Genomic DNA, 8,964 nt, shown 5'->3' on the forward strand with positions numbered 1-8,964 from the left:
GGGCACATTCTACTATTGTAAAAGAAGTGGAGAATGTATTTGAGAAGATAGCTAACAGTCTCTAACACAGCCAACAATTATCAGGTACAAAACTCCCATTATACAGATGAGCTCACATCTGGAATTTCTACTGTGTTAATACTGACTTTTTGATACATATGCTAGAACCACATAGTTTTGAGGATTTATAATTTTTTTAAAAAAGAATTTTATGGTTTTATTAACACAGATACAATGTGCACACAAACTGTGTATTCATTTTCTTCACTGCACAGCCTGGCATTAGTATTGGCGACTGATGGCCAGCTGGGCTTCTCTTTCCATAGTGGCTTTGTGGTTCTTTGAGGAGATGTTGTGAACGGTCTCAGCACAGTAAGATTTGTTGCACATCAGCAGCACTTGAAGCTCGTTGACATCATGGACAAGGAACTTCCAAAAGCCACTGAGCAGCATGTGCTTTGTTTTCTTGTTGTTTCCATAACCAATGTTGGGCATCAAGATCTGGCCCTTGAATCTTCTATGCACTCTATTGTCAGTGCTTCTGGGTTTCCTCCAGTTAGGCTTAATTTTGACATATTGGCCTGACTGAACTTCTTGGTCCTCTTTTTGATGATCTTAGGCTTCATGAGGGGTCTGAGGGCAGCCATAATTCTGAATTGAAGATGGCTGCACCTCCATAGGCAGCACGGATGAAGAGTTGTAATATGTTTTAATATCTTTAATACCTAGTTCTCCCTTCAGTGCTATTTAATTTAGTTTTATTTTTACTCTTCTTAATTTTTTAAAAAACATTACAATTGGTCTGTTTAGTTCTAAAAATGAAGATTTCGCACATTTCATGTAAAGTTTATTTCTAGTTATTTTATATTATTTGTTGCTATTACAAATGGAGTATCTTCTTCTATTATGTTTTCTAGCTGATAATTGTATATCTGAAAGCTATTGATTTCAGTATATATTATTTTCTGCTACCTTGCTCAATTATCATATTGTTTATAATAGTTTCTCAGTTGATTCTCTTGGCTTTTCAAGGCATACAATTACATTATCTGCAAATAATAATAGTTTTACTTCCTCCCTTCTAATTATTAGACCTCTAATTTATTTCTCTTATCTAACAGCTTTGGTTAGGCTCTCCTGTGCAACGTTAAATAATAATTGTGCATTCTTCTGGTGTTTTCCCATTAAGCATGTTGCTAGAATAATGTCAAACATGTTAAAGTATCAATCTATTCATATTTTGAGTTTTTATAAAGAACGAATGTTGAATTTGTCAAATGCCTTTCAGCCTTTGTGGAAAAGATATGTTTTTCTCACTAGATTTATTAATATACTTAAGCATTTTCATAAATTTTCTAATAGTCAAATAATGTAGTACTCCTCACCATCTAAACCAAAGAACTGCATAGATGGTGGATATAACAGATACTTATATTTTCTCTCTCCATTCCCTGATCTCTCTAGGGTCCTTCCCCATCTCATTAAATGGCATAATCACTCACCTAGTCACTTAGGTCAAAAGCTTAGAAGTCATTTCATTTTTCTCATTCTCTCATGCCAATTATCAACAAATCTCATAAATTCTACTTCCAAACCTTACTATTTCATCATTACCACTGCTAAAATCCTTGTCCAAGTTAATTTCTTTACTCACCTGAACTAATGTGACAGCCTCCTTAACTGGTCTCTCTGCCTTTATTATGGCTTATAAGACTCTACTTCATTTGGTTCCTACTAAACCTCCAACCCACTGTGCCAGCCACTGTGCTCCTATCATACCAACCTGCTTTCAGTTTCTTTATTAGGCCAACCTCATTCTTTCTGCTAGAACCTTCTTCTTATAGCTGTCTCCTCCTCATTCAGATCTCAACTCAAATGTTGCCTCTTTAAAAAGATCCTTCCCCACCTTCCTAGCAAAGTACTCTAATTAAAGTACCAAGGATGCCTTAAAGGAAAGATGTGCAACCTCTGACAGGGTCCTGAGCTAGTATCTTGCCTACAAAGGGTGGAGCAGGAGCTACTGAGGCTGATCATTCTTCTTTGGCCACCTCACTTGCAGCTTATGAGGGACGGGTCATAGAGAGCTGGGCTTCCACTCTGGCTTGGTCACTAGACGTGGCACACTCCAGGCAGAGACATCTTCCTGGTTCCCTTGATACCTCTGTTTTGATGGCTATCCTTCTTTACGTCTTCCTGTCATGAAAGGATCTATAACATGAAGTTGCTTTTACTTCCTAAAAGTAAGATGCTGTCTATTCATGAGCAAGAGAATACCACCATACTGACTGTGACCTTCGGCAAGTACCTGAACCTCTGACTCATAGCTTTCTTTCTGTGTAGTAGTAATAACAAAATTGTCTTATACAATTTTTGTGACAAGGGATGACGTATTTAAAGTGCTATTTTATCATTCCATGGTTTCAATAGACATATAATAGTGACCTGTCACAACTGTTACAAAAAATAAAACTCTGCCCCTCCCCCCTAATCATTTCACTACTCTCCCAGGGTAGGAAGGTCAGAGCCACCCTGATAACTCCTTATTTCACCACCTTCCTCCACTAGCCAGTTATCTAAGGCTGGCACATTGTTATTGAACATTTCTAATGTCTGCGGTTCCTTCCTTTCCTGCTGACTTCAGCCTAGACTACAGAAATAGCTGCCTCTCTGCCTCCATTCTCTCCTTCTCTGTGACACATATCGTTTTCTGCTGTTTCTTACTAAAAGAACCTCAGTTTGGTTCAGGATAGATGTGCCTCTCTAAGAACACTTGTCTCCTCAGCCTCCCTTGCAGCTAGGGTAGCCTTGTCTCTCAGTTCTGGTTAATGAGTTGTAGGTGGAAGCCCCTGCGGGTGGGCGTCCGTTCCCAAACAAAACCTCATGAAAAGATTTTGACTTTACTGTTTTTTCTCTCCTGGAAATTGGAGCACAATACCCAGAGGTACAGGAACTGATCTGTAACCATAAGGACAAAAATCATATAATGACAATGGTGAAGTAGAAAGATGAGCAAGTCTACCTCCAAGATGACCTGGTTAACCTGGTGCCCCAGCTTGAGATGTCTTCCTCTGGACCTCTCAGTACATAAGAAAAATAAACCCCTATGTATCTTGGTCTCTATCCTTTGGGCTGTCAATTTTTGCAACTCTTTGACAGGTTTAAATTTTTTTCTAAATAAAAAGTTGAGAAGTAAAAGAACCTATAAACTAGCGGGAAAGGTCAGATCCAATCATCTGTCATGATGCAAATATTTTCCCATTGTAAGAGATATTATTTGTATGACTTTTTTAGAAATACTATGAAATTTCTTGTTTTAAAACTCAACTGTATATTTTAATTTTTACTGTTAAAAAAGATAGCACATACGTGCGTGCGCACACACACACACACACATATTCCTCCCAGGGATATGGAGAGCATCTGGCTGTGGTGACACTGTGTTGTCATAGTCTCTTTGAGTTCAACCTACTTGAAGTAAGTTCAGGTTCTTGGATGTTTATAGTTATGCTCTCCTCCAATTTTGAAAGATTTCAGCCATTATTTCTTCAAATATTCTCTCTGACCCTTTCTTTCTTCCTTCTCCTTCTGGAATTTCATAGTGCATATGTTGATCTGCTTGACGATGTTCCACAGGTCCTTTATGTTCTGTTCACTTTTATTTTTTTATTTTTTATTTTTTCACTTTTCTTCAACATGTTTTCTTTCTATGTCTCAGACTTGGTAAGTTCCATCGTTCTATCTCCAAGTTTGCTAATTATTTTCTCTGCCTGCTCAAATCTGCCTTTGAATCCTTCTATTAAAACTTTCATTTCAGTTATTATACTTTTCGGCACCAGAGTTTTTCTTGTTTTCTTTCAGATTTTCTATTTATTGATATTTCCACTTTGCTCATTAATCATTTTCTTGATTTTCTTCACATCTTCCAGTAGTTTTTTGGGCATCTTTAAGAGAATTATTTAAAGTCTTTGTCTAGTGTGCCATCCGCTCTTTCTCAAGGATGGTTTCTGTTGGTTCATTTTTTCCCCCTTTGAATGGGCTATATATTCATGTTTCTTTGTATGCATTGTGATTTTGTTGTTGTTGTTGTTGTTGAAAACTGAACATTTGAATCTAATAATGTAGTAAGTAGAAATCAGATTCTCTCCCTTCTCCAAGTTTGCTGATTCTTGTTTTTGTTTTTTGGTTGCTGTAAGCTGCGTCTATGCCTGGGAAGCCTGAGATATAAATTTAAGCTCCTCTAAGGGCTTTTTTTTAGAAGCTTGAGTCTTTCCCTGGGTGTGTGCAGTGACTTTATAAATTCCCTCGTACATGTAGTCGTTTTTGAATGTTCTAGACTTTAAATGTCTGGTTCTCAAAAAGAGAAAGAGAGAAGAATGGAGGGAAAGGGAAGAAAAGGGTGTTGGCCCTTTAAATTTCTTGGATTTTTCTTCAGCTGAAGGGGGAAGGGCTTGCAATAGGGTGGAGAGGGGTGTTAATAGTCCAATGATCAAAACCAGGAATTTAACCTTGGTATGATGCTATTCAGTAAACTATGGACCTAATTCAAATGTCAGCAGTTTTTTTTTCCCACAAAAGTTTTTCTGTTTCAGGATCCAACACAGGATTCCACATTGCATTTAGTTGTTATGTTTCCTTAGTCTCCCCCAATCTCTGACAGTTCTTTAGTCATCTCTTGTCTTTTGTAGACACTCTTGAAATGTACTAGTCATATATTTGTGGAGTGTCTCTTGATGGGTTTGTCTGATGTTTTCTCATGAGTAGATTGAGGTTATCATTTTGGGCGAGAATACCACAGGAATGATGTTGTGCCCCTCTCATCATATTGGGAGTTACAGGATACCAATGTGTCTTATTACTGGTAATGTTAACCCTGATCATTGGTTAAGGTGGTTTCTCCACTGCAAAATTACTATTTCCCATTTGTTACTAGTAAATATCTTAGAGAACATACTTTGAAACTATGTGTATATCCTGTTTCTCTTTTGCCCACTGATTCGTTGCCTGCATCAATAACTACTGGGTTGTTTGTATTTCCCTCATTCTTTCCACATTTATTAAATGAAATTCTTCTACAAGGAAGAGCTGTCCCTTCTTCCTCATTTATTTATTTATTCAGTTATTTATTAATATCAATATGGACTCCCAGATATTTATTTTATTTTATGGATTATAATCCAATGCTGTCATTATTTTGTTGCTCAACTTGTTCTATTTTGGCCATTGGAAGCCCTTCGTGTTAGCTTGTGTCCTTTTAACATGCTCCTATCATTTTGTAAAAACGTCCTTATTTTCCTTATGCAGAACTTTTTGGGGAGACTTTTTATCGAAGAGGCTATTTACAAAGATGTTGTCAGGATTATGAGATTTAACAGGATTTTGAGGCATCCAGGAAATAGCAATAGCAGGAAGCCATTAACATCCATAAGTCCAAAGGGGTAGGTGGAGGAAATGATATTACTGAAGCCTGAGAAGAGCTGGTGCCATGAAAAGGGGCCACTTGACAGGACCTGTGGTCATGGAAGTTTCTAACACTGCCAGAACCATAGCAGAGCAGAAAGTAAGTGGAATAAAGATTCCAATTCCTTTTTATTCCCACCTCTCAGTCTGCTGCGTGTCCTTCTGATTAGCTGGACCCAGCTGGAAGCCAGAGAGGCAAAGGAGCTTGGTTGATGAAGTCTGTTAAAAGTCAACCTCCAAGGGCATAGAAAGACAAAGAATAAATTTGGTAGCAAATGGAGAATAACTATCACAAGATATCACTTTCTATATGAATCCTTTTCTGACCCCCATGCCTGGCTAGGTGCCCATAGCCTTCTGTCAGAATGCTGTCATGCATATTGCTTGTTTACTTATCAGTGTCTCTCCCTAGACACTCAACTCCATGAGAAGTGGGGCTGTGTCTCATTCATCCTGTGACCCCTGTTCAGGGATGGCCCACAGTAAGTGTTCAGTGCATGTTGTGGGAAGAGATGAAATTGGGGTCTTGTAGGCCAGAGTTAGAATTGTCACAGGGACAATCCTCCTTCTGCCCGGGATTCTGTTCTTGAATCTTACTGCCCTCCAACCCTTCAGGGTCTGAACAAACCATGTAGTCTTCATGCCTCTGTGCCTTTACATACTGTTCCTTGTCCTTCGAATGTTAACTCTTATAAGTGGTAGGTGAAATTAGATGGGCAACATGTTGATAATTATTAAAACTGGGTGATGAGACTATAAGGGCTCATTACACCAGTCTACAGATTTTGTATGTTTGAGAATTCCCATTAAAATAGGTTTCAAATCAGCAATTATGGAGCATGCATGGCATGTAAGACCCTTTGCTTACAGACACTGAGGACACAGTGGTGAACCAGCCAGCAGTTGATAGAAGTAGGAGGTAACAGCTTTTCCTGTCATTGGAAAGCTCCTCACTGTCCCATGCCATGCCCAGGCCAGGCTCCAGGGGTCTGCCCCTGAGACATCCCATCTATCTCCTCCAGGACTCAGATGCAGCACAGAAATAAACAGGGTTTTTAGCTCCTTACTGTGGACTGAACCATGCTCCCTCAAAACTTATATGTTGAAGCCTTAACCCCCAGTGTGATGGCATATGGAAATGGCATCTTTGAAAGGTAATTAAGGTTAGATGAGGTCATGAGGATGGGACGCCCCATGATGGGATTAGTGCTCCTATAAGAAGAGCTTGCTTTCTCTTTCTGTCATGTGAGGGTATGATGAGAAGGCTGCAAGTCAGGAAGAGATCTCTCACAAGAACCCGATCATGCTGGTACACTGATCTTGACTGCCAGCCTCCAGAACTAGGAGAAAATTTCTGTTATCTAAGCCACTCAGTCTAAGGTGTTCTATAATGGCAGTCCCTAGCTGACTAATACACCCCATGAGATGACAATTGCCCTTGCCTGGCCCTAGTTCTAAGGGTATCGTTCATCACTCTTGGCTTCAGAGAGTGTGAAGGGTCAGAGATCCTGGAAACTATGTAAAGGCTTCAGAGTCAGTGGTCTTGGGGGTGAAGGGCCCAACCCATAAAACTAGGGCAGATGGAAAAGTTCTTATTCTGTCAAACAGCTGCGCTGGTGTCTTTCAGCTACAGCAGTAGGGATGTAGCCTATACATGGAAGCCCATGACAGTGGCAAAAAATGCTGAGCTCTGAAATGGTACTGGGATGAGATGACACTGTTTTCTATGTGAAATTGATATATGGGCTCATTTAGAGCTTTGTACATTTAATTATTCTGGCAATGGTAACTCTGTGGAATTAGCCTTTAGTAATCAACCAAATGTACCCAAACTGATAGATGCATTTACTGACCCAGCAGTTCCATTCCTAGGACATATCCAATGGAAATACAAAGCTATGTTTACTCAAAGACAAAAATGTTCATAACAGCACTCATTGTAATAGCCCCAAACCAGAAACTACCCAAATGCCCTCTGCCAATGGGGAATAGAGAAATAAATGGTGCATTCACACAATGGAGTACTACACAGCAACGAGAATGAACAAGCTATCGCTACAACACAGATGATCCTCATAATGCTGAGCAAAAAAGCAAACAAACATGAATCTATATACTATATGATCCCATTTATATGAAGTTCAAAAAAGGCAAAATGAATTCATGCTAGTAAACGTCAGGACAGTGGTTCTACTTCATTAAAAGTTTTTTTAAAGTCCATGTTAACAAATGGTTTACAGGGTACAAAATGCTTTTGCGCATCTCATTTTTCATGCCAGCAGTATTTTATTGAGATACTATTTACATATAACAATGTGCATACATACTAAGTGACCAGCTCAATGAGTTTTGCCACATGTATATACCCAGGTAACTCACACTTAGATTAAGCTATAGGACATTCCAGCAATCCAGAGAGTTCCCCCAACATTATCTCCTTTCATCTTCATGAAAACCTCAGGACAACGAAGTCTTTATTTGCCCCATCACCACTGAGGAACATCAGCCTGAGAGACTGAGACCAGGAGGGTATCCAGTGCCTCCTCAGGGTCAGAATGGCACTGCCCTGATGGCAGAGGGATGGCTGAGAGACCCTCGGCAGCCTTCTCAGCACCCTCCATCTTAAGCTTGTATCATTAACCAATGTGTTGACTTCCTGGAAAATGAACTCTGTTCCCCTTTCCACATTTCTGAGCAGGAAGCCGAGGTGGCAGGGTGCAGGGCACTGGTTCTTTTTTCTTTTTAATTTATGGTTATTTTCCTGAGCCATCTCCTAACCATCAACATTCTGGACAATGCCTTGGAGTCTGAAGTTTGTCAGTCCCGAGTGCGGTGATGCTAGTGCCAGGCTAGAAACCACCCCTGGGGAGGGAGTGGCCCCTGAACTGTCAAACTGGGTGGGCAGGGCATCTGGTGAAGAAAAGGCAGGCCCAATCCATGGATGCTGCAAAAGAGGGAGCCTTAGAATGAGCTCAAGCCGAAGCTTCCAGGAGGTCAGTGCGGGTGCACTCGAATCCAATTCTCACTGCCCCCCAATCCCAGACTGGGGCTAGGTGAGGTTTGAGGGCTGACCCTAAGCAAACTAGAACAAATAGAAGGTGCACCCTGAACCCTTCAGTGGATTTCTTCCTCGAGTTCAAAATCCTTTCTTAAGTAGGCTCTGTATCTAGGAAACAGCTCTAGGGACATAGCCTGGGCACCTACATGGCCTCTATTCTTCAATGGTGACCCAGTAGGCTCAATTGGGGCAAGGACACCTTTGTACAGTGGTCCTCAGAGCTCTGGGAAGTTTCTTGGCCCTCTTAGAAGTTCTCTTTACTATTCTAGTCAATAACAGAGCTTCCCCATCCCCTACTGGGATTGGAACTCCTTTCTGGAAAGTCAGTGGACTGCAGGGCAGGCATGGAGCAGAGCCTTCCCTGGTTTTCCTTCAGGGCAGAGTCCCCTGTAGCCACACTCTCACTGGCTCCTGAGAGTGGGAGGCTGAGGAGCTGGGTGACTCATTCT

The 8,964-nt window shown here is 40.5% G+C and overlaps 1 pseudogene; it reads right to left on the reverse strand.

The window, feature by feature from the left end:
* Positions 1 to 209: 209 nt before the first annotated feature.
* Positions 210 to 697, reverse strand: LOC107516635 (annotated as a pseudogene).
* Positions 698 to 8,964: the final 8,267 nt, after the last annotated feature.

The sequence above is a fragment of the Rousettus aegyptiacus genome, unplaced genomic scaffold (genome assembly GCF_014176215.1).
Source record: "Rousettus aegyptiacus isolate mRouAeg1 unplaced genomic scaffold, mRouAeg1.p scaffold_m13_p_9, whole genome shotgun sequence".
Lineage (NCBI taxonomy): Eukaryota > Metazoa > Chordata > Mammalia > Chiroptera > Pteropodidae > Rousettus > Rousettus aegyptiacus.